Source organism: Sus scrofa, chromosome 2, assembly GCF_054392235.1.
Source record: "Sus scrofa isolate SSC_HxYL_T2T_F1_AM1 chromosome 2, Sscrofa_HxYL_maternal_Yorkshire_Landrace_v2.0, whole genome shotgun sequence".
Classification (NCBI taxonomy): domain Eukaryota; kingdom Metazoa; phylum Chordata; class Mammalia; order Artiodactyla; family Suidae; genus Sus; species Sus scrofa.
In genome coordinates, this window is record NC_139384.1 from 91,240,085 (window position 1) to 91,267,248 (window position 27,164).

Here is a 27,164-nt window from a genome sequence, read left to right on the forward strand (position 1 = left end):
ATACGCAGTCAAAGTACTTTCTATTCACCACAGAAAACTAACCCTCACAGTTGATGACACAGCCCCAAAACAAAATCAATAAATAATAAATATGTACAAGCTATACTTGGAGGAATCAAAGGCAAATAACTGTTTTGGGCAGTGGAGCCCTGAGTATGTAACAATTTCCTACAACTGATTCAGTACTTGCCAAGTCCCTACTTATTTTAATATACATCTCTAAAACAGAAATCTCGCTTTCCTCTCTCTGGAAGAGGACCAGCACAAGAAATGACATACATATTTCTCTAACAGAATATTCATTCTTTCCTCCTAAAAATATTTGTTGCTTACCTACTTATCAGAAACTATGGTAGGCCTCAGTGATACAAAAATAAAGACAACACAATCCCAAGCTTGAAGTTGTAAGTTTACTGGGGGATACAGGACAGAAAAAATAATCAAAACATATTATGAAAAATGCTATAACAGTATAATAGGAACACAGAACTTTTTACCCACTTTTCTGAAAACCAAGAGTATTAAGAGAACAAGAAATGCTAACCAAATGACAATATGAGTATCAAACTACCTGTAAACATCCTTCCCATTAACCATAAAAGTTTTTTGTAGTTAACTACTAAATTACTGTTTTCATTCACTAAAACTTAAAATACTATATGCGCTTATGAACAAAATAACGCTTTTAATTACACAGCAGAACTTGGATAAATAAGTATTTTCCTTACAAGGTCATTTAGTAACTCTTGGGATAACATACATAGGAGAGTAATAAAATTTTTTCTTTTAAGAGCCAAATAGTAAGTATTTTAGACTCTAAGACACATTCCTTTTCCCAACTAGTCAACTCTGCCATTATAGACGAAAGTAGCCATAGACAGCAAATAAAAGAGCCAAGTTCCAAAAGAAATTTATATATGGTCACTGAAGTCTTCATTTCATATTTTTTTTTTTTTTTTTTTTTGGTCTTTTTGGTCTTTTTGCTATTTCTTGGTCTTGGGCCGCTCCCGCGGCATATGGAGGTTCCCAGGCTAGGGGTCCAATCGGAGCTGTAGCCACCGGCCTACACCAGAGCCACAGCAACGCAGGATCCGAGCCGCGTCTGCAACCTACACCACAGCTCACGGCAACGCCGGATCGTTAACCCACTGAGCAAGGGCAGGGATCGAACCCGCAACCTCATGGTTCCTAGTCGGATTCGTTAACCACTGCGCCACGACGGGAACTCCCATTTCATATTATTTTAACATGTTATAAAATATTTTCCTTTTGATTTTGTCTTACCCATTCAAAAATGTAAAAAATATTCTTGGCTCATGGGCTGTAACAAACACAGGTGGTAGTCAGATTCAGCTGCAGTTTGTCAGAAACTGCCACTAAGAAGTTAACTCTATACATACCACAAAATAAAAACCATTCATATTAACTCCAAGTCACAGGTAAACCTAAACCCTTATCTTCTAATTTACCTTGTTTACTAAATTCAATCATTACTTGATTTTACCTAAGAAAGGCAAGATCTGAAGACAATTATATAAAATAAACTCTAAAAATATTTTGAGCAAAGGCTGTCAGAATCAAACATTTCTAGAGCAATATCAGAAAAAAATGAGGGAATAGGGAATTTCAAGGGCAAGTCTCTCCATAAAAATAGCACATGAACAGGTGAAAAACTATTACAAGCAACTCAGACCTAAAGAAACTACTAAAAAGGTCTATAGGAACCAGGCAAATGCTTAATCAAGAAAAGAACAAGGTCAAAAAAAAAAAAAAAAAAAAAAAAAAAAAAAAAAAAAAAGAAAGAAAAGAACAAGGTACCTTGGAAAGGTAAACATAAATAGCACATGATCTAGCAACTCCACTCCTGAGTAACACCCAAAAGAACTAAAAGCACGGACTCAAACAGCTATTTGTACACACACTGCAGAAAGGTAAAAATAACCCAAATGTCCATCACAGATAAATGGACAAATAAAATACAGTATATCCATATACTGGATGATTATTTAGCTATAAAAAGGAATAAAGTTCCGAATATGTTACAACATGGATAAACCTTCAAAGTATTATGCTAAGTGTAATAAGCAAAACACAGACACAAATGTTTTATGTTTCCACTTACATGAGGTATCTAGTAGAGAAAAATTCATAGTGAACTCTCAATAACAGAATAGAGCTTACCAGGGGCTGAAGAGAGAGAACAATTAGACTTAACTGTTTAAAGGGTACAGAGCTTAAGCTGGAAATGATGAAAAAGTTTTCAGTATAGATAATGATGATGGTTACACAACATTATGCATGTAATTAAAACCACTGAATTGTATTCTCATATATGAATAATAAATTCTTTTATAACAAAGGGTCTCCACCCCCTAAAAAAAATCAATGTAATACACAACAACAACAACAACAACAAAAAAGCATTTAACAAAATCCAACACCGTTGGAGTTCCCATCGTGGCACAGCAGAAACAAATCCGATTAGGAACCATGAGGTTGCAGGTTCAGTCCCGAGCCTCACTCAGTGGGTTAAGGATCTTTTGTTGCCCTGAGTTGTGGTGTAGGTCGCAGACGTGGCTGTGGTATAGGCTGGAAGCTACAGCTCCGATTGGACCCCTAGCCTGGGAACCTCCATATGCCACGGGTGCGGCCCTAAAAAGACCAAAACAAACAAACAAACAAAAAAAAAACACAATCCAACACCCTTTCATAATAAAAATTCCTAACAAACTAAGACTAGAGGTAACCTCCTTAACCTAATACAAGACAACTGTGAAAAAACACAGTTAACATCATATTTGATGGTGAATGACAGACCAAAAACTTTCCCCTTAAGATCAGGAACAAGGTCAAAACATCTTTTTTTTTTTTTTTTTGTCTTTTTGCTATTTCTTGGGCCACTCCCGCGGCATATGGAGGTTCCCAGGCTAGGGGTCAAATCAGAGCTGTAGCCACCGGCCTACGCCGGAGCCACAGCAACGCGGGATCCGAGCCGCGTCTGCAACCTACACCACAGCTCACGGCAACGCCGGATCGTTAACCCACTGAGCAAGGGCAGGGACCAAACCCGCAACCTCATGGTTCCTAGTCGGATTCGTTAACCACTGCGCCACGATGGGAACTCCTCTTTTTTTTTTTTTTTTTCAAAACATCTTCACAAATGCTATTCAACACTGTACTTCAAGTTCTGGTCAGAGCAATAAAGCAAGAAAAGAAAAAAAGGCATCCATTTGGAAAGGCAGGAGTAAAACTACCTCAATTTGCAAATGACATTAATTCTACACACAGAAAATTCCTTAGGAATTCTCTCACACACACACACACACACACACACACACACACACACACACAATACTAGAGCTAATAAACAAATTTAGCAAAGGAAGTTCCTGCGTTAAGAATCTATGCTATCACCAATGTGGCAGAGATTTAATCCCTGGCCCAGGAGCTTCCATATACCACCAACCAGGTACCTCCTCAAACCAAAAAAAATTCACAGGGTACAAGATCAACCCCTAACCCCTTAACTATTACTTTTGTTTTTATACAAGAGCAATGATGTTGAAAAAAAGAAAATGGAAAAAATTCTACTTTTCAATAACATCCAAAGGAATAACAGTGAAAGAATTGTACATTAAAAACAAAAGACTGCTAAAAATAAAGACCTAAATGAAAAGACATCAATGTTTACTGATCAAAATTCTTAATTTTGTTCAATACTCTCCAAAGTAACCAACATATCCTATGCACTCCCTATGAAAATTCCAAAAGCTTCTTTGAAGAAATGGAAAAGCCAACTCTCAAATTCACAAGGAGCTACAAGTAAATAGACTATCCAAAACAATACTGGAAAAAAAGAGTAGAAAGACTCAAGCATCCTGATTTCAAAACTTAATACAAAGCTAAAGCAATCGGAATAATGTGATGCTGGTATAAGAACAGAAATATAGATCAATGAAATAAAATTGAGAGTCCAGAAATAAACTATCACAAATATGGTCAACAGATCTAAAAATAGCACCAACACCATTCAAGGAAAAGGAATAGCCTATTCAACAAATGATACTGGAGTTCTCATCGTGGCTCAGCGGTAACGAACCCAACTAATACCCCTAAGAATTCGGGTTCGATCTCTGGCTGCTCAGTAGGTTAAGGATCCAGTGTTGCTGTAGCTGTGACATAGGCCAGCAGCTGCAACTTCCATATGCCTCCAGCGTGGGCCTAAAAAGGAGGAAAAAAAAAAAAAAAAAAAAATAGCACTGAGACAACTGGATCATCACATGCAAAAGAATGAAGTTGGACTCCTTCCTCACTCCATATACAAAAATTATCTCAAAGTGCATCATAGCCTAAATATAAGAACTAAAACCATAAAACTTAGAAGAAAACATAGAGTTAGTAAGTCTTCATGACCTCAGATTTGGTAAAGGATTCTTAGATTTGATACCAAAAGGACAAGCAGCAACAAAAAATAGACAAATAAGACTTCATCAAAATTAACTTCTGTGGGAGTTCCCACTGCAGCTCAGCAGTAATGAACCCAACTAGTGTCCATAGGATATGGGTTCAATCCCTGGCCCTGATCAGTGGGTTAAGGATGCAGCGTTGCTGAAGGCTGTGGTATAGGTTGCATATGCGGCTTGGATCTGGCATTACTGTGGCTGTGGCGAAGGCCGGCAGCTGCAGCTCCAATTTGACCCCAGCCTGAGAACTACAATATGCCTTGGGTTTGGACCTTACAAAAAAATGAAAACTTTTGTGAATCAAGTAACAATATTAAGAATGTGAAAAGACAACACGTCAACTGAGATAACATATTCACAATTCCTAACTGGTAAGGGCTTAATATCCATTACAGATACAGAACTCAATCAAAAGGGCAACCCTGATATTAAAATGAGCAAAGGACGTGAACAGACACTTCTACAATGAAGATATGCAAATGGCCAAAAAGCACATGGAAAGATGGTTACCTTATATGAGCGAAGAATGCAAATCAATACAAGACACCATTTCACAGCCATTAGGATGGCCTTAATCCAAAAAACGGAAAACAGGGGGTTCCCATCATGGCTCAGTGGTAACGGACCCAACTGGTATCCATGAGGATGTGGGTTCAATCCCTGGCCTTGCTCAGTGGGTTAAGGATCCTGGGTTGCCATGACCAGCAATGTAGGCTGGCAGCTATGGCTCTGATTCAACCCCTAGCCTGGGAACTTCATATGCCATGGGTGTGGACCTAAAAAGACAAAAAAAAAAAGATAAAAAGAAAAAGAAAAGAAAGCATCAGATAGGTGAGAATATGGACAAATAAGAACTTTAGAACATTGTTGGTGGGGATTTAAGATGATGTAGCAACTGAAGAAGAGTTTGGCAGTGCCTCAACAAGATAAACATAAAATTACCACGTGCCCCAAAAATTCTACTGCTAGGTATATAGTGAAAGGTAATATGAGGATATAGCTACAAAGAGACTAGTACACATATAGTGACATTATTCACAAAACCCAAAAAGAGGGAAGAAACCAATGTCTATCAATCAATGAATGAACAAAAATGTGGTATATTAATACAATGGAAAATTCTTCAGCCATAAAAAGGAATGAAGTACATACTATATGGATGAACTATGAAAACATTATGCTAAGTGAAACAGGCCAGATACAAAAGGCCATATATTATATGACTTCATCTATATGAAAATCCAGTAGAAGCAAATATAGAAACAGAAAGCAAACTGATGAGTGCCAGGGGGTAAGGTGAGAGGTATATGGGAAGGGACTGCTTAATGGGTTTGGGGTACTCACTTTATTTGACGTGATGAAAATGCTTTGGAACTAGATAGAGGCAGCAGGTGCACAGTATCATGAATATACTAAATGCCAATGACACTTGAAAATGGTTAATTTTTGCATGTGAATTTACGTCAATTTTTATAAAAAGCAGAGGGAGAATATTGGGAGTATGCAAGAAAGCAGGCCTAAGTTCAGAAATCATGATTTTGTATCTTAGTTCTAATATTTAATTTTAAAACTTTAAATAACATTAAATGTGGATTCAAGATAGGTATATACCCAAGAGAAAAGAAAACATACATCCACACAAAAAATTTTATATGAATCTTAATTCTAGCATTCATAATAGTCAAAATGCAGAAACAAACCAAAGGTCCACCAATTGATGAATGGATAGCAGAATGTGGAATATACCCATGCAATGGGATATTAAATCACAAAAGAATGGAGTACTGGAGTTCCCGTTGTGGTGCAGTGGTTAACAAATCCGACTAGGAACCATGAGGTTGCGGGTTCGGTCCCTGCCCTTGCTCAGTGGGTTGATGATCCGGCGTTGCCATGAGCTGCGGTGTAGGTTGCAGACGCGGCTCGGATCCCGAGTTGCTGTGGCTCTGGCGTAGGCCAGAGGCTACAGCTCCAATTCGACCCCTAGCCTGGGAACCTCCATATGCTGCGGGAGCAGCCCAAATAAATAGAAAAAAGACACAAAAAATAAATTAAAAAAAAAAAAAAAAAAGAACGGAGTACTGACATTTGCTATGGCATGGATGAACCTTGAAAATATTATGCTAAGTTAAAGAACTCAATCACAAAAGACCACACATTATATGACTTTACTTATATGAAATGTCTAGAATAGGAAAATGCTCAGAGAAAACATAAACTGGCAACTACCTAGGGCTGAGGAGAGTGACTGCTAATGGAGTAATGAAAATTTTTTACAGTCAGATTGTGGTGATAAATGTGGTTTATCTTTGATAAAGATATCGAAGAGCTAAACATAAGAGCTGAAACCATGAAAATCTTAGAAAAAACACATCAGTAAATCTTCATGGCCTAAGATTTGGCAATGGATTCATGGGAAGAACACCAAAAGCACAAGCAAAAAAATAGGTAAAGTAGACATCACCAAAATTAAAACTCTTGGAAGGTTCCCAAAAGGATCTGGCATTGCCACTGTCTGCATCCCTTTTTTTTTTTTTCAGGGCCGCACCTGTGGCATATGGAAGCTCCTGGATTGGTCTAGGCTAGGGGTTGAATGGTAGCTGCAACTGCCAGCATATGCCACAACCACAGCATTGCAGGATCCGAACCTCATCAGCAACATACAACACAGCTCATGGCAATGCCAGACAGATCTTTTAACCCACTGAGCAAAGCCAGGGATTGAACCTGCATCCTCATGGATACCAGTTGGATTTTTAACCTGCTGAGTCACAACGGGAACTCTGACACTTGTCCTTCTATTAATGTTTTCAGGACAAATTAACATGTAGACTTGAGAAAAATTATCAAATTTCTCTCATTTTTAATCTCCCACTCACGAGAGTCCACTAAAAATACATTGTGTAATGAACAGTACCTTTAGTCCTTTGCAACAGGGGAGGCAGCATAACAGAGAGAAAATGCTCGCAAGCCAGATGGTCTTGACTGGAATACCAGCCCCATCACTTGGGAAACCACTTAAATTTCTCTAAGCTTCCATTTCCTAATGTTCCAATTTTAGTATATGTGATACCAAAGCAAGCACTCCATTTCCTAATGTGTAAAACTGAAATAAGCAACTCTGTGGTCTTGGTCTGAGGATTAAATGAGATCACACTTATTAAGTGCTTAGTACAGAGCCTTGCTGCCCAGCATATGGTACTCAATATATGTTAACTATATTAACAATAGCAACAAATACCAGCCATGTGCTAGGAGTTAATTTCCAAAACATCTTATAGATTAAGAAACTGAGATTGGCGTGACTCAGTGGAAATGAATCTGACTAGCATCCATGAGGACGCAGGTTCGATCCCTGGCCTCGCTCAATGGGTTAAGAATCCAGTGTTGCTGTGAGCTGTGGTGTAGGTTACAGACGCAGCTCAGATCTGGTGGTGCTGTGGGTGTGGCATAGGCCAGTGGCTACACCTCTGATTCAACCCCTAGCCTGGGAACCTCCACATGCTGCAGGTGCAGCCCTTAAAAAAGAAAGAAAGAAAGAAAGGAACTGAGGTTGAGGAGTCTGCTTGCAGCCAAGCAGTTGATTGGTATTGCCACTGCCGTGGCACAGGTTTGATCCCTGGCCCAGGAAATTCTGCCAAAGGCCCCCTCCTCCGGCCCCCCAAAAAGAAAAAGTAGAGAAACTGAGTTTGAAAGGTAAGGTCACTTGTCCAAGGTATACAAAGGAGTCAAGTCTGGCCTCAATTGGAGATCTTCCAACTGCAAAGTCCACATTCTTTCTACAAACCCAAACTGCCTTTCCATATACGGATTCTTATAATTACTTTTAATGGGATTTAATCTATGCTATTCCTAGTGAGTAGCAGCCAAAATTAAAAATCAGTAACAGGTTAATAAGAGATATAAAATTCAGAGTTCACCATCAAATACAAGCAGAAAAAAAAAGGAGTTCTCATGGTGGCACAATGGAAACAAATCTGACTAGGAACCATGAGGTTTCGGGTTCAATTCCTGGCCTCACTCAGTGGGTTAAGGATCCAGCATTGCCGTGAGCTGTGGTGTAGGTCCCAGATGCGGCTCAGATCTGGCGCTACTGTGGCTCTGGTGAAGGCCAGAGGCTACAGCTCCAATTAGACCTCTAGCCTGGGAACCTCCATATGCCGTGTGGATGCGGCCCTAAAAAGACAAAAGACAAAAAACAAAAAGAAAAAAATATCATTTCAATCTTTAAAACAAAAATATTTAGGAAATGGCCTAGACTTTAACCACCTCCGTCAATGTTATCCCTCCCTACCCCCTCCTACCAGCCTACTCATGCCATATAGACTCCTTATTCTTCCCAAAACAGCAGCTATTTCATCCTTGGAATCCTAAATCATACTCCTCTCAGCATAGCACACTTTGCCCTGCCTTAACTTCCACCATATTCCCACCTTATGAATGCCTGGCACATAAAAAAATAACTGGGTGATGAATGAAGAATGTCTCAACTGTTTCAATGTTAGCAATTTCCAAGTTGCGAAGTTTAAACTGTACCTTTAAAGTCACTTTTAACTGATAATTTAAAAGGAACTATTATGAAAATAATCACACAGAAAATGAAGTGAAACTCATTCATTCTATTAGAATAGTATTACTTGATACAAAAATCAGAAAAAGACATAAGAAAACTACAGACTAGTATCCCTTATGCATAAAGATACAAAAATTCCCAAGAAAATATTAGCAACCCTAATATACCAACAAATAAAAAATATTTTATACCATGTACAAGTAGAATTTATCCTAGGAATGTAAGGATGGTTCAACATACAAAAAGTCAACTAATGTAACACTTCATACTAAGGAATGGAGGGGAGAGAATTCCTATTGTGGCTTAGCAGTAGCGAACCCGACTAGTAACCATGAGGATACAAGTTCAATCCCTGGCCTCACTCAGTGAGCTAAGAATCCGATGTTGCCATGAACTGTGGTGTAGGTCACAGATGCAGCTTGGATCTGGCACTGCTGTGGCTATGGTATAGGCCAGCAGCTAGAGCTCCAATCAGAGCTCTAGCCTGGGAACCTCCATATGCTGCTGGTACCACTCTAAAAAACAACAACAAACAAACAAACAAAAACTATGAGATCAGCAAGACTGCAAGATACAAGATCAACATACAAAAATCCATTGTATTGGAGTTCCCGTCGTGGCGCAGTGGTTAACGAATCCGACTAGGAACCATGAGGTTGCGGGTTCGGTCCCTGCCCTTGCTCAGTGGGTTAATGATCCGGCGTTGCCGTGAGCTGTGGTGTAGGTCGCAGATGCGGCTCGGATCCCGCGTTACTGTGGCTCTGGCGTAGGCCGGTGGCTACAGCTCCGATTCAACCCCTGGCCTGGGAACCTCCATATGCCGAGGGAGCGGCCCAAGAAATAGCAACAATAACAACAACAACAACAACAACAACAACAACAACAAAGACAAAAAAGACAAAAAAAAAAAAAAAAATCCATTGTATTGCTATACACTAACAATGCACCATCCAAAAACAACAATTTCATTATAATAGCATAAAAAAAAAAAAAAAAACCTTTAGGAATGTTTAAAAAGGAGTATAAGAACTGTACACGGAAAACTATAGAACACCAATGAAAGATAATAAGGAAAACCTAATCAGGCCACTCTCAGCTTCTGAAGAGGACTGCATTCTGCCTATGGAACATATACCTCTCTAAACCTTTCACTTAAAAATTTTTTTTAAAAAAGACTTAAATGAATGAAGAAATGCTCCATCATCACAGACTGGAGACAATATTACTAAGATAATGATAAACCACAAAATCATCTACAGATTCAACAAAATATCAAAATCCCAGTTCCTTTTTTACAGAAATTGACAAGATAACCTTAAAATTTGTATGAAAATGCAAAGAATGCAGAATATCCAAAACAACCTTGAAAATAAAGAGCAAATTTAAAGACTCACACTTTTTTTTTTAAATCTTTCGTCCTTTCAGGGATGCACCCACAGCATATGGAGGCTCCCAAGGCTAGGGATCTGATCGGAGCTGTTGCAGCTGGCCTATGCCACAGCCACAGCAACACCAGATCCAAGCCACATCTGGGACCTACACCACAGCTCACAGCAATGCCGGATCCTTAACTGACTGAGTGAGGCCAGGGATCGAACCCGCAACCTCATGGTTCCTAGTCGGATTCATTTCCACCACGCCACTACGGGAACACCATGGACTCACACTTATTGCAAAACACTTATTTCAAAACTTATTGCAAAACTATATCAATCAAAAATGTGTGGTGCTGACATAAGGATACATTATATAAACCTGCAGAGGAAGAACAGAATTTGCAGAACAGAATTAAGAGTCCAGAAATAAATCTGTATATATTTTCAACTAGGATGCCAAGACCATTCAATAGGAAAAGAGTAGTCTTTTCAACAAATGGTACTGAGACAACTGGATACCCACATGAAAAAGAAGCTGAGACCCTACCTCACATCATTTACAAAAATTCAAAATGGATCAAAATTCATTAAAAAAAAAATGGATCAGGCGTTCCCGTCGTGGCTCAGTGGTTAATGAATCTGACTAGGAACCATGAGGTTGCGGGTTCGATCCCTGGCCTTGCTCAGTGGGTTAAGGATCGGCGTTGCCGTGAGCCTCGGTGTAGGCTGCAGACGCAGCTGGGATCCCACGTTGCTGTGGCTCTGGCGTAGGCCGGTGGCTACAGCTCCGATTAGACCCCTAGCCTGGGAATCTCCATATGCCTCGGGAGGGGCCCTAGAAAAGGCAAAAAGACCAAAAAAAAAAAAAAGGATCAAAGTGTTGTTTTTTTTTTTTTTTTGTCTTTTTGCTATTTCTTGGGCCGCTCCCACAGCATATGGAGGTTCCCAGGCTAGGGGTCTAATAGGAGCTGCAGCCACCGGCCTACGCCAGAGCCACAGCAACGTGGGATCCGAGCCACGTCTGCAACCTACACCACAGCTCACGGCAACGCCGGATCGTTAACCCACTGAGCAAGGGCAGGGACCGAACCCGCAACCTCATGGTTCCTAGTCGGATTCGTTAACCACTGCGCCACGACAGGAACTCCCAGGATCAAAGATCTAAATGTAAAAAATTAAAAAAATACAAAACCCTAAGGAAAAAACAAAGGAGTAAATCTTCCTGATCTTAGATTAGGAAATAGTTTCTTAAATCCTATACCAAAAACATAGGCCCCTCCAAAAAAGCTATATTGGGCTTCATCAAGATTAAAAACCTTTGGGAAGGTCCCACTGGGGCTCAGTAGTAACAAACCTGACTAGTATCCATGAGGATGCAGGTTCAATCCCTGGCCCCACTCAGTGGGTTAAGGATCCAGCGTTGCCATAGCTGTGGTGTAAGTCGAAGATGCAGCTCAGATCTGGCATTGCTGTGGCTCTGGTGTAGACTGGCAGCTACAGTCCCAATTCTACCCCTGGCCTGGGAACTTACGTACACCGTGGGTGTGGCCCTAAAAATAAAAAAACTTTTTTTAAAAAAGATTAAAAACCTTTGTGCTTCAAGGATGCCACCAAGAAATCGGAAAAAAAAAAAAAAAAAAAACCCTAAGAATGGCAGAAAATATTTGCAAATCATTATCTGATACAGGATTTATACCCAGAATACATAAGGAACTATAACAACTCAACAATAAAAAAGACAGCCGATTATTTTTGTACTCAAAGCATGTGGAAGTTCCCAGCCAGAGACTGAACCCTCACAACAGCAGTGACCCGAGCCACTGCACTGACAATACTAGATCCTTAACCCACTGCACCACAGGGAAACTCTAAAGACAGCTAATTTTATTTTATTTTTTTTAAGGGCCACACCTGCAGCATATGGAAGTTACCAGGTTAGGAGGAGTTGAATCAGAGCTGCAGCTGCTGGCCTATGCCACAGCCACAGCCAAGCCAGATCTGAGCTGAGTCTGCAACCTACACCACAGCTCACTTCACTGCCAGATCCTTAATCCACTGAGAGGGGCCAGGGATCGAACCGACATCTTCCTGAATACCAGTTGGGTTCATTACCGCTGAGCCACAAGGGAACTCCTAGAGACAGCCAATTAAAAAAATAATAATTATAAAAATAAAGACAATTTTTTAAAATATAGGCAAAAGACTTAGAACCTAGACTCTACAAAGTAATTATACAAATGATCAATAAGCACATAAAACAATGTTCAACATTATAAATTTAAATCAAAACCACAATGAGATAACACATCACTCACTAGGATGGCTAAAATTAAAAAAAAAAAAAAAAAAAAAAAAAAAGTTGGGAGTTCCATCATAGCTCACCAGAAACGAACCGGACTAGTATCCATGAGGATGCAGGTTTGATCCCTGTCCCCACTCAGCAGGTTAAGCATCTGGGGTTGCTGTGAGCTGTTGTGTAGATAGCAGACAGGGCTCTGATCCCCCATTGCTATAGCTGTGACATAAGCTGGCAGGTGAAGCTCCAATTTGAGCCGTAGCCTGGGGACTTGTATATGCCACAGGTGCAGCCCTTAAAAAAAAAAAAGTTGGAGTTCCTTGTTGGCTCACCAGGTTAAGGATTCAGCATTGTCACTTCTGTGGCACAGGCTGGATCTCTGGCCCAAGAACTTTCAAAAACCACAGGAGTGGCCGAAAACTAAATAATTTTTTTTTAAATACCAAGTATTGGCAAGAACTTGAAGAAATTACAACCATCATACATCACTAGCAGTACTATAAAAGGATACAGGACAGCAGAGTGGTTTCTCAAAATGTTAAAGAAATCACCGGGAGTTCCTGCCATGGCTCAGTGGTTAACGAACCTGACTAGCAGCCATGAGGTTGCGGGTTCAATCCCTGGCCTCGCTCAGTGGATTAAGGATCCAGCTTTGCTGTGAGCTGTGGTATAGGTCGTAGACGCAGCTCAGATCCCATGTTGCTGTGGCCCTGGCTCGGGGTGGCAGCTGTAGCTCCACTTCAACCCCTAGCCTGGGAACCTCCATATGCCGCAGGTATGGCCCTAGACAAAGACAGAAGGAAAAAAAAAAAAAAAAAAAAAAAGGAATCATCAAATGACCCAGCAATACCACTCCTAGGAATACACCCAAGAGAACTGAAAACACATGACCATACAAAAAAACCTGCATGCAATTGTTCCTAACAGCATTACTCCTAACAGGCAAGAAAGTGGGAAGAAACAAACCTCATTTAAAAAAAAAAAAAAAGTTCCCACTGTGGCACGGTAGGTTAAGGATCTGGCATCATCTCTGTGAAAAGTGCAGGTTAGATCCCTGGCCTGACACAGTGCATTAAGGATCAATCCACAATTGCTGGACCTGGGGCACATGTCATATTCAATCCCTGGCCAGGAACTTCCCCCATGGCACATGTGCCCCCCCAAAAAACCCCACAAAACAAAAATGCTCATCAACTGATGAATGGATAAACAAAAGATGGTATATAACATAATGCAATATTATTTGGCAATAAAATAGAACCAAATATTTTACAGTAATACAACAACATGGATAAACCTGAAAACATTATGCTAAATGAAAGTCAGACACAAAAGGCCACAAACTGAATGTTTCCATTTATATGAAATACATATCCAGAAAATAAACACATATCCAGATAAATTCAGCAACTGAATGTGGTTGCCAAGGACCAGGGGATGGGAAAATAAGGGGTGATTGTTGGCTAGTGTTTCTTTCTAGGTAATGAAATGTTTTAGAATTAGATAGCAGTTTTGATCATTCAACTCTGTAAGTACCGTAAAGCCACACTCAGTCGTACCCTTGTTTTTTTATTTTTTTTATTTTTTTGTCTTTTTGTCATTTCTTGGGCCGCTCCAGCGGCATACAGAGTTTCCCAGGCTAGGGGTCTAACCGGAGCTGTAGCTGCCAGCCTTTGCCAGAGCCACAGCAACACGGGATCCAAGCCACGTCTGCGACCTACACCACAGCTCACAGCAACATCAGATCTGCGCTGCATCTGCAACCTACACCACAGCTCACGGCAACACCGGATCGTTAACCCACTGAGCAAGGGCAGGGATCGAACCCGCAACCTCATGGTTCCTAGTCGGATTTGTTAACCACTGCGCCATGACGGGAACTCCCGTAACCTTGATTTTTAAAATGTAGTACTATGCTTTTTAAATTTATAAGTAATACAGATATTCAACGTTGAAATACTGAAAAAAATTCTACATGATATAAGTATAAGATGTTAAGATTGATTTTTCAAAGTCCATGCTTTAAACAACCAAAAATACCTTTGGAAATAAAGGAAGGGAAAGGAGAAAGGAGGGAGGAAAGAAGAAAAGAAAAAAGATTTCCCAAATTCTACATTATTTAGGTACGAAATAAATGTTTACTATTCCTTTTCCCCCTCAGAAGAAATAACTTCATTTAAAATCCCCACTGATGGAGTTTCTGTCATGGCTCAGTGGAAACAAACCTGACTAGTATCCATGAGGATGCTGGTTCAATCCCTGGCCTCACTCAGCATGCCAAGGATCCAGCACTGCCTTGAGCTGTGGTGTAGGTCACAGACACGGCTTGGATCCATCATCGCTGTGGCTGTGGTATAAACACATTTGCAGCTCCAACAGGACCCCTAGCGTGGGTACTTCCATATGCTGCAGGTGCGGCCCTAAAATAAAAAATAAAAAGAAATTTAAAAAAAAAAAAAAGAAAAAAAAAAAAAAAAAAGAATCCCCACTGAGGAGTTCCCTTGTGCCACAGTGGGTTAAATATCTGGTAATGTCACTTCAGGCAGCCCAGGTTGCTGCCACGGCACAGAGTCAATCCCTAGCCTGGGAACTTCCGCTTGCTGTGGGTGCAGAAAAAACAACAAAAAGAATCCAGGAGTTCCCGTCATGTCGCAGTGGTTAACGAATCCAACTAGGAACCATGAGGTTGCGGGTTCGGTCCTTGCCCTTGCTCAGTGGGTTAACGATCCGGCGTTGCCGTGAGCTGTGGTGTAGGTTGCAGACGCAGCTCGGATCCCGCGTTGCTGTGGCTCTGGCGTAGGCCGGTGGCTACAGCTCCGATTCGACCCCTGGCCTGGGAACCTCCATATGCCGTGAGAGCGACCCAAAGAAATAGCAAAAAAAAAAAAAGAATCCACACTCATGTTCCATGTCAGCATAATTCACTATGACCAAAAGGTGGCTATCAACTGATGAATGGATAAAGAAAACGTCGTATATACATACAACAGAACATCTTTTAAAAGGAAGAAAATTCAGTTCTTGTTTGGCTCAGTGGGGTGAGGACCCAACAGTGTCTCTGTAAGGATACAGGTTCGATCCCTGGCCTCACTCAGTGGTTTGGGGATCCAGTGTTGCCACAAGTAGCAGCACAGGTCACAGGCGTGACTCAGATCTAGTGTTGCTGTGGCTGTGGCATAGGCCTACAGCTGTAGCTCTGATTCAACCCTAGCTTAGGAACTTCCATATCCCCTGGGCACTGCCAAAAAAGGGAAAAAAAGGAGTTCCTGCTGTGGCTCAGTGGTAACAAACCTGACTAGGATCTGTGAGGATGTGGGGTTTGATCCATGGCCTTGCCCAGTGGGTTAAGGATTCAGCATTGCTATGACCTCTGGTGGAGGTCGCAGACGTGGCTTGGATCTGGCATTGCTGTGGCTGTGGTGAAGGCCAGCAGCTGCAGTTCTGATTCAATCCCTAGCCTGTGAACTTCAATATGCCACAGATTCGGCCCTAAAAAGAAAATATAGGAAGAAAATTCTTTTTCTTCCTACAACTGCAGCCACAGCCACAGAAGTTCCCAGGCCAGGGATCAAACTGCACAATAGGAGTTCCTGTTGTGGCACAGTGGACTAGGAACCATAAGGTTGCGGGTTTGATCCCCGGCCTTGCCAGTGGGTTAAGGATCTGGTGTTGCCGTGAGCTGTGGTGTAGGTCGCAGACACAACTTGGATCTGGCATTGCTGTGACTCTGGAGTAGGCCGGTGGCTACAGCTCCGATTAGACCCCAGCCTGGGAACCTCCATATGCCGTGGGAGCGGCCCAAGGGAAAAGCAAAAATACAAAAAAAAAAAACAAACCTGCACCGTAACAGCAACACCACAGCAGCACTTGCGGCCAGATCCTGGGCAACAAGGAAACTCCAAGGAAGAAAATTCTGACAGGCTACAACATGGATGAACTTGAAGACATTACACTATGTGAAATAAGGCAATCACACAAAGATAAATACTGTATAATTCCATTTACACGAGGTATCTAGACAGATCAAATTCAGAGACAGAAAGCAGAATGGTAGTTACCAGGGGCTGGGAGGAAGAGAAAGTATCAAGTTGTTTTAACAAGTTTAAATTTTCCAAGATGGAAAGAGTTCTGGAGAATGGTTGCACAAAATGTGAATACATTTAATATTACTCAACTATACACTTCACAACAGTTAGGATGGTAAATTTTATACTATATATATTTTACCAAAATTAAAAAGTGACACAAAGAATCCTCACTAGATAACCCTCTGTGGCTCAGGGGGTTAAAAATCTGACTGTAGTAGCTCATGTCACTGCAGAGGCAAGGCTTCCATCCCTGGCCCAGTGCAGTGCATTAAGAATCCCATTGTTGCCACAGCTGGGGCTTGGATTCAATCCCTGACCTGGGAACTTCACTATGCCACAGCTGCAGCCATCAAATTTAAAAAAAAAAAAAAAAAAGAATCTTGACTGAAATAGGCACATTCACATATTGCTGGTTGGGAGTACAGATACATATACTCTTTTGGTAGTATTGGCAGTATTTCTCAAAATTATAAATATATTTGACACACAATTTCCATACCGGAGATTTACCTTACAGATTTACATGCATACATTCAAAACGACTTATTATGTATAGTCATTCACTTTCAGCAAGAGTATTTATTTGAATGGAAAACGCCCATACACTCATACAATAAAATACTATCTAGGTGTAAAAAAGAATGAGAAAGGAGTTCCTGCTATGGCACAGTGGGTTGAGAATCCAAATGCAGCAGCTAGGGTCTCTGAAGAGACTGTCCCCAGCCCAGCACAGTGTTTTAAAAGGATCCAGCATTGCTGCAGCATGCCCCAACTGTGGCTCAGATTCAATCCCGGCCCCAGGAACTTCCATGTGCCACTAAAGAATGAGAAAACAATGTTCAAAAATGGAAAGATTTCAACAACATATTAAGTAGAAAAGCAATATTAAGTGTGCACAATCTGCTATCTCTGTCATTAAAAAAGGAGGGAAGAGCCAAAGGAATTGAAAGAGTCAAGTGAGCAGATAGGTACAAGGGTACTTCATTAGTTATCTTTCTATATTTTTCAATCATATACCTAATTCAAAAATTCAATTTGAAAAAACAAGGTCTATTAGCTTAGCTTAAAAGTAAAATAAAGTGTATTTTATACTTTGTAAACTTAAGCTTTCTCCTTTTTTTTTTTTTTTCGGTCTTTTTGCCTTTTCTAGAGCTGCTTCCCTCGGCACATGGAGGTTCCCAGGCAACGCGGGATCCGAGCCGAATCTGCAACCTACACCACAGCTCACAGCAATGCCAGATCTTTAACCCACTGAGCAAGGCCAGGGATCAAACCCGCAACCTCATGGTTCCAAGTCAGATTCATTAACCACCGCACCACAACGGGAACTCCATCTGTTTTTAATTAAAACTATTCATTTCTTGTTGTGTGGGCATGGTAACCAGCCACCCTAGATGGCCCCCAACGATCCATGTTTCAATATATTCCCCTCCAAAACTATATCCCTTGGATCTTCTTATTAGGTCTCTCCTCTCTTGGATCACTCACTCTAGCGGAAGCCAGCTACATACTGTGAGCAGCCCTATGAAGGGGCTTACAGGGCAAGGAACTGAGACCTCCCATGAACACCCAATAACCATGAGTGAGCCATCTTGGATGAGGATTCTACAGCCTTCAAATGACTGCAGCCATGATGGACATCTTGCTTATCATCTCGTGAAAGACTAAGCCAGAACCATCTAACTAAGCCACTCCCTGATTCCTAATGCTACATGAGAGACTGCTAAATTTGAGGGTAATCTGTTAGGCAGAAGAGATAACTAATACAAAGGCAAACATTCCTTATAAGAATTCTTTATAAGAATGTGTTTTCAAGAAAGATATTAAAGACACTATAAAAATTATCATCAGCATTGTGCTGGATATTAAAATCTCTATTAGATCTATAAGACTAGAAGACAGGATTTCTTCATTAGAACAAGTGTGCAAAGTTGGTTTATCAAATAGGCAAATGCAAAATAAGCTTCAGGTTTCCTCCAAAACACAAATTTGGTAATATGAAAAATGAAACCAGCTCTACAGCTATAGAAAATCATTAACTAAAATGAAAAACAGATTGAGAATATTTATACCCAATAATATAAACAGACAACAGCTATAAAACACTACAACCAGACAGATAAGTCAGCAAAGGATATAACACAAAGGCCATAAAAGCAAACAAAGAAATCGTTTTCAACAATAAAGTTGTATTCAATCAATCCTGTGGTAGCTTTATGCATCTATTAAATAAAGTAAAAACTTACAACACCAATGCTACCAAAGTTGGCTTGCTATCAAAGGGAGGAAAATACTATTCATATATTATTTAGAATTGTGTAAAATAATACAATACTTTTGGAAAGCTATACATAAGTAGGTATATACATCTGAGACAAAAAAAAATTCAGCCCACTGCCCTGATAATTACACTATCAGCAGCTTATCCTAAGGAGATAATTCCACAGACAGTACTAAGAAATTAATAAGGTACCTATCAAGACTTTACTTACAACTCTAATATCTACTCCACCAAAAAACTAATTTTGGTAGTTTAATTACCTTCTGCCCCACAGCTCTACTATGTTAAAAAAAAAAAAAAAAAAAAAAGTACTTTAAATGTAGAACTGTATTACCTCTCAGCCAACTGCTCCGCAATTCTTTAAAGATCATGGCACCATGGAAGTGCTTTCACTTGATATGATAATTATAAAAACAGAGTCGGAGTTCCTGTCAGGGCACAGCGGAAACGAATCCAACTAGGAACCATGAGGTTGTGGGTTCGATCGCTGGCCTCACTCAGTGGGTTAAGAATCCGGCATTACCACGAGTTGTGGTATAGGTCGCCGACACAGTTTGGATCTGGCGATGCTGTGGCTCTGGCATAGGCCGGTAGCTGTAGGTCCAATTGGACCCCTAGCCTGGGAACCTCCATTTGCCGCTGGTGCAGCTCTAAAAGGAAGAAAGACAAAAAAAAAAAAAAAAAAAAAAAACAACAATACATTGTCAATTGAACCAACTACAATGTTAAAGAAATGCCTTTCGAGTTTCCACGTGACACAATGGAACAGGCAGCATCTTGGGAACACTATGTCGCAGGTTCGATCCCAGCACAGTGGGTTGTGGATCCCATGTTGCAACAGATGTGGCATAGGTCATGACTGTGGCTCAGATCTGATCCCTGGCCCAGAACCCACATGCCACGGGATGACCAAAAATCAAAAGGAAAAAAAAAAAAAAAGAAAGAAATGATTTTCAATACAAAATTCCAATAACAATTAGCAAGCATTAATGCCTATTATTTTTACTGGGTACAGATATAACTTGCACATTGCCTACTTTCACCAGGGATCCCAAACAGCTCCAATTACTGCATCAAGAGAAATTAGAGATGACAAGGGGAATACACCCTCATAATTTACAAAGAAAGACTACCTTCAGATTCTTCCTGGTATATGAGGGGATATCATATAACCAATAATTATTTTTAATTTAATCTAATGTGTAAATATACTTCTTCTTGCTCCAAAATGGAATTTATCTTTCCAGCAATCTTTAACACAGTATTATGGCATTTTATGTAAGGTCACTGGAGATGTGAAAAGAACTTTAGAAGCCTTAATAAAGTAATTTCATCTTGTAACAGTAACAAACACTAAAATCTGTTCTGATTTATTAAGGGGAAACCACCAATGTATGTGATTTTACTTTCTCTAGTAAGTAATCCAAAAGTAGAAGCAATACTTAAAAATTATGGTTTGTATAAGGCATTACAAAGAATATAGATCATCTAGAAAAAAATTAAAAATAAAAAAACCTAAAATAAAGAATGTAGATCATCTAGTATACATAAAGAACTCTCAAAACTCAAAAAATTTTTTTAAAAAATCAAATAATCCAATTAGAAAATGGGGAAAAGACATGAATACACTTCACCAAAAAAGATATACAGCCAGCAAATAAGCATGCAAAAAAGATGTTCAATGTCATTAACTATCAGGGAAATGCAAATTAAAACCATAACAAGATATCATTACATAACTCTCAAAATGGTTAGAACAAAGATAGTGACAACACCAAATAATGGTGAGGATGAAGAGAAGCTAGATCACTTATTCACCACTGGTGAGAAAGTAAATAGCACAATCACTGTGGAAATCGACTTGGTAGTTTCTTATAAAAGTAAACTTGCCAGTATCTCATAATTCAGCAAATACACTCTTAAGCATTTATCCCAGAGAAATGAAAACTTATGTTCACACAAAATCTGTATATGAATGTTCATAGCACTTTTACTTCTAAGAGCCAAAAGCTAGAATCAACCCAGATGTCCTTTTTATTTCTTCTTTTTTTTTTTTTTTAGGGCCGCACCTGTGGCACATGGAGGTTCCCAGGCCAGGGGTCAAATCAGAGATACAGCTGCCGGCCTATACCACAGCCACAGCAATGCCAGATCTGAGCCTGTCTGCGACCTACACCATAGCTCACGGCAACGCCGGATCCTTAACCCACTGTGTGAGGCCAGGGATCGAACCAGCAACCTAATGGTTCATGTTGGATTCGTTTCCGCTGTGCCACAAGGGAACTCCAACCCAGATGTCCTTTAACAGGTGAATGATTAAACAAACCATGGTATATACATATCATAGAACACTACTTAGTAATAAAAAGGAACAAAATATTGACATACTCAACAACTTGGAACAATCTCCAAGGAATTACACTAAGTGAAAAAACCCAATCCCAAAGGCTATATACATATACCGTATGATTCCATTTACATTTTTGAAATAACAAAATTTTAAAAACAAAGGACAGATTAGCCGTTGGCAAAGTTTGGAGAAGGAGCTACCAGGAAGATGAGTATAGGATAAAAGGGTCTCAGGAGAGATCCCTGTGGCACTGAAACTGTTCCACAATTTGACTGTGGTAGTGCATATGCAAACCCACAGAGGTAATAAAAATGTAGAGGACTTGGGGGAGTTTCCTGGTGGTCTACTGGTTAAGACCCAGTACTTTCACCATTGCAGCCCAGGTTCAATTCCTGATCTGGGACTAAAATCCCACATCAAGCCGCTGTAAGCCTTGGACAATAAATTAAAAAAAAATTTAAGTGCAGAGAACTTAATATAGTACATACACACAAACAAGTACAAGTAAAACCAGAGACATCTGGAATACATCCTTATGTAGATGTATAGAATTTTCTTTTGAAACATTAAAAAAAAAAAAAAAACTGAGCTCATCTAAATAAGATTGGTAGATTATATCATTGTCACTATCCTGCTTGTGGTATTAGATGTTTTGTAAAACATTACCATTGCAAAACCATGCAAAATATTCATGGTATCTCTCTGCATTATTTCTTATAACTAACTGCATGTAAGTTTACACTGATTTCAAGTTTTTAAAAAATGGAGATTTACCTACATGCTCATATGAATATATGTCCTTAACTTAATAACCAAGGTATTCAATAATATGTATATCAGGCCACTTGCATTACCAAATGGTTAAAAAAAAAGTATACAGACACAAAGAAAATTCTAATACAATATTAAGAGTGATAATGAAGGAGGATATAGGGATGACAGAAATAAAGTTCCTTTTTGTTAATGTTTCATTTTTAACTTTTCTTTTATCATGAATTTTTACTACTTTTCTAACTAAAAAGATCCATAGCAACTTCTTTAAAAGGTTATAAAGTTTTGGGAGTTCCTGTCATGGTGTAGCAGAAACAAATGCAACTAGGAACCATGAGGTTGTGGGTTTGATCCCTGGCCTCGCTCAGTGAGTTAAGGATCCGGTGTTGCCATGAGCTGTGGTGTAGGTAGCAGATGTAGCTTGAATCTGGCATTGCCGTGGCTCTGGCATAGACCAGTGGCTGCAGCTCCGATTTGACCCCTAGCCTGGGAACCTCCATGTGCCGCTGATGTGGCCCAGAAAAAAAAGACAAAAAAAAAAAAAGGTTATAAAGTTTCAAAAATTGGAGTAGCCTCATGGCCCAGAGGGTTAAGGACCTGATGTTGTCACTGCTGTGGCTATGGTTCAAGCCCTGTCCCAGGAACTTCCACATATTGCAGGCACAGCCAAAAATAAATAAAAGTTAGAATGACCAACCAATGAAAATAAAACCTGAAAAGAGGTGGGATCTCCTTTCATTAGGCTCCCTGAAAAACCATGGAAATGAAACATTTTTATTTATGACAAAGGACAACCAAAGTTACACTACCTAATAGTTGGGATACAGAAAAGATACTGATTCTAAGGCCCAAATTAAATTCTCTTGATTACCAAATAAAAAATAGATCAAATTCTCTTGACTATTAAATAAATATAGAACGGTCAAAAAAGTAGTTAATGCCTTTATCTTACCAACTAAGCAAGAAGAGTTTGGAAGGAAAAAAAAAGCAAAAATGCAAAGATAGGATGCCCAAAATTCACAACTAACTTTCCAAATGTGCATTTAACTCTTGACATATAATAAAACTAGGCATCATATGCTCAGCACCTACTTCAGAACTAGCACTGTGCTGGCCACTTCATATAATTTTACCTTGTAACATCTCAGTCGTGCGAGGCTGCACAGTATTCACTCCATTTAGAGATGAAGAACTGGGTCTCAGAGATTAAAGGTACTTCTACTAAATAGGTAGCAAAATACACTCTCAAAGAGATCTATCCAACTTAAAAGTATTATGATTTAATATCCTTAATTAAGAGATTAAAGGAAAATGAGAGAAAAATGAATGTCTGAGATAAAGGGATCACAAATTCAAAGCTCTTAGAAACTCAATGTATGAGGAGATAAAATCTCTTTAAGTTTTAAAACTTGGTACACTGAGCTCACATCCTCCCTACCTAAAATTTACTCCCCTCCCCAACTTCTATCTCTGTATTAACGCTGTTTTTCTTTCTTTCACTCCATAAATATGTAAGTGTAATATAAGGAAGACACCAGGCTACACACTGTTAAGATGCAAAAAGATGAATCAGACCAGAAAGAGAAAGGCATGAGCCAGGGGAGGGTAAGGCAAGGCTCCACTAACAGTTCAGTTTGGCCGAACCCCACGAGGATGTCTTGGGTTTAACAAGAGATTTGGGAAGGTCAGGATGAGGTCTTATCAAAAAGGCTTTATTTGTTAGTCAAATGGGGTGAGAAAGAGACACTGAAAGTAAAGCTTTAACCAGAAACCTAGTATTTGTCTTTTTGGAAGCCAGAGGAAATATTGTCTGTCTCTCCAGAGAGACTGGAGAGAAAGACTTTATGAACACCAGTGATAAAAACATCATAGTAAAATGGAAATGAAGAAATTAAAAAGGGAGTTCCCATTGTGGCTCAGTGGTTAATGAACTCAACTAGTGTCCATGAGAACACTGGTTTGATCCCTGGCCCCACTCAGTGGGTTAAGGATCCAGCATTGCCATGAGCTGTGGTGTAGGCAGCAGACAAGGCTTGGATCCCATGTTCAGGTGGCTATGGTGTAGGCCAGCAGCTACAGGTCCAATTCAGCCTGGGAACCTCCATATGCCAGCAGAGTGCGACCCTAAAAAGACAAAAGACAGAAAAAGAAAAAAAGAAAAAAGAAAAAAACAAGCAATTTGTACAATTTAGAAATAGCATAAAAATTCAACTCTAGGAGTTCCTGTTGTGACACAGAGGTTAACGAATCAGACTAGGAACCATGAGGTTGCAGGTTTGTTCCCTGGCCTTGCTCAGTGGGTTAAGGATCCGGCGTTGCAATGAGCTTGTGGTATGGGTTGCAGACACGGCTCAGATCCGGCGTTGCTGTGGCTCTAGCATAGGCCGGCAGCTACAGCTCCAATTCAACCTCTAGCCTGGGAACCTACATATGCCAAGAGTGAGGCCCTAAAAGGACAAAAGACGAAAGACCAAAAAAAATTCAACTCTACCTACCAGACCATGTGGTATTTGGTATTGCCATTGTTTACACTTGTCTAACCCACAAAGTAAAGTTCCTCAAAAATGGATGGAGTACCCATCATGGCTCAGCGGTTAACAAATCTAACTAGCATCCAAGAAGACAGAGGTTGGATCCCTGGCCTTGCTCAGTGGCTTAAGGACCTAGCGTTGCCGTGAACTGTGCTGTAGGCCGCAGACAGAGCTCTGATCTGGCATTGCTGTGGCTGTGGCATAGGCCAGAAGCTACAGCTCCGATTTGACCCCGAGCCTGGGAACCTCCATACTTTGCGAGTGCGCCCCCCAGCCCCCCAAAAAAGCAGACTATGTCTTTCCACAGGAGGCACTCAAATGCATTTTGAAAAAAATAACTCAAAGGTTTCCAGCCATGAGCAAAACTGGAGGATGATACCATTAAGATGGAAGGAAGAGCATGTTTGACAATAAAAGATAGGGGTTAAAGGTAAGTATGATACAAGTGGAAGAGGAACTTAGTTGGCAATTTGAGTTTCTTAGTCTGAAGCTCAGAAGTCATGTTAAGAAAGTTTTCACACAGAAGAGAAGCAATAAAGTGGATCAATGAAAGCAGAGACTCCGGGGAATGAAGAAGAAGAGAACAAGCAGTCAAAAAAGGACTGTTTAAAGGAGTGATGGTCAAGAGTTCTGATGTGGCTTGGTGGGTTAAGGATCCAGCAGCCAGGGTCACTGCTGTGATACAGGTTTGATCCCTGGCTCGGAAACTTCCGTATGCCGTGGGTGCAGTCAAAAAAAAATTTAAGGAGTTCCCGTCGTGGCACAGTGGTTCACAAATCCGACTGGGAACCGAGAGGTTGCGGGTTCAATCCCTGCCCTTGCTCAGTGGGTTGACGATCCGGCGTTGCCATGAGCTGTGGTGTAGGTGGCGGATGCGGCTCGGATCCCGAGTTGCTGTGGCTCTGGCGTGGGCCGGTGGCTACAGCTCCAATTGGACCCCTAGCCTGGGAACCTCCATATGCCGAGGGAGCGGCCCAAGAAATGGCAAAAAGACAAAAATAAATAAATAAATAAATAATAAAAACTTAATTAAAAAAAAATTTTAAGAAAAAAATAAGGGAGTGGTGGTTAAAACACTACACATCTGGTAGGATAAGTATAGAGATGTCATTTGTGACTTTTGAAAAGATTAGAGAAGCCAATCAATCCACAGAGCTTTAAGGATATAAACAAGGAGTCTCAGTGTGGCTCAGCGACTTAAAGATCCAGCATTGTCACTGCGGTAGCTCTGGCTCAGGTTCAATCCCTGGCCAGGAAATTTCGCATGCCACGGGCTCAGCCAAAAAAAGAGAGAGAGAAAGTAGGTAACTCTTGAAAGAAATTCACCAGTAAAAAGTAAAGAAACTGAAGGGGTTGCAGGATAGAGAAAGATAGGCAGATGTCACCCTGGTTTTAGGAGAACAAGTGATTCAATGAAGGTTGAAAATAAAGATCCTGGAGGGAAAGTGGAAAGAGTAATGAATAGAACCAGGGCCTCCAGTAAGATGGACAGAGTCAGATAAAGTGCAGCAACTGAGAAATGTGAAGATAGGAGGGAGTAGAGAGTTGCTAGGATGAGGAGGGAAAAGGAGAGATTCCCCTGAGGAATCATTTGTCTCAGGCACAACACAACAAGCCTTGGACATCATGTGCACTTATTTAACTCTCTCCTTCATTCCCAAAATCCAACCTCTAATTTTGCCTCCTATCCAGGCAACCCTAAAAGGGCTGCCAATTTCCCTCCTGTGAAACAATCTTTTGGATTTATCCCCTTTCTACTGCTGACTTTGCTAATTCTAATTTTTAGTTACTACTACAACAGATTCCTACATCCTAACATTGCCTCTACTCTCTCCCAGCCAGTTTTCCAAACAGATTTCATCATTATCATTTCTCAACTAAAAATCCTTACTGGCTCCCAGTTTCTGTCACATAAATACCAGTGTCACAGTCTAGATTTTTAGGCTTTATTACTTGAGGACAGCCATCCTATCCAACCTTCTGAAAATACTATGTTCAGGAGTTCCTGTCATGGTGCGGCGGAAACAAATCCTACTAGGAACCATGAGGCTGCAGGTTCAATCTCTGGCCTTGCTCAGTGGGTTAAGGATCCAGCATTGCTGTGAGCTATGGTGTAGGTTGCAGATGCGGCTTGGATCCCGTGTTGCTGTGGCTCTGGCGTAGGCTGGTGGCTACAGCTCTGATGAGACCCCTAACCTGGGAACCTCCATATGCCGCAGGTGCGGCCCTAAAAAGACAAAAGACAAAAAACAAAACAAGAAAATACTGTGTTCATTTAATTCTCTTTATCCAAAGTACCCTTCTAAAGCTAACCAAACTCAACCCAGTCGACGTCAATTCAAGTCCCACTTTTTTTTTTGGTCTTTTTTTAGGGCCACACTCTCAGCATACGGAAGTTCCCAAGGTAGGGGTCAAATTGGAGCTGCAGCTGTTGTCCT

The 27,164-nt window shown here is 40.4% G+C and overlaps 1 protein-coding gene and 2 long non-coding RNA genes across 51 annotated transcripts in view; 1 reads left to right on the plus strand and 2 right to left on the minus strand.

Annotated features, from left to right (window-relative positions):
* The window catches only part of NSD1 (nuclear receptor binding SET domain protein 1), a 175,670-nt gene that overhangs the window by 125,021 nt on the left and 23,485 nt on the right, over nt 1-27,164 (minus strand). The gene's annotated exons all lie outside the window — the stretch shown is intronic.
* On the minus strand, nt 397-21,903 carry LOC146405570 (uncharacterized). The gene is made up of 4 exons (XR_014838009.1): nt 21,795-21,903; nt 16,631-18,016; nt 10,124-10,451; nt 397-1,004 (listed from the first exon to the last, which is right to left on the minus strand). It is a non-coding gene; the product is annotated as an uncharacterized LOC146405570 (long non-coding RNA).
* Nucleotides 17,908-26,945, plus strand: LOC146405571 (uncharacterized). Its single transcript, XR_014838010.1, has 2 exons — nt 17,908-21,158; nt 22,716-26,945. It is a non-coding gene; the product is annotated as an uncharacterized LOC146405571 (long non-coding RNA).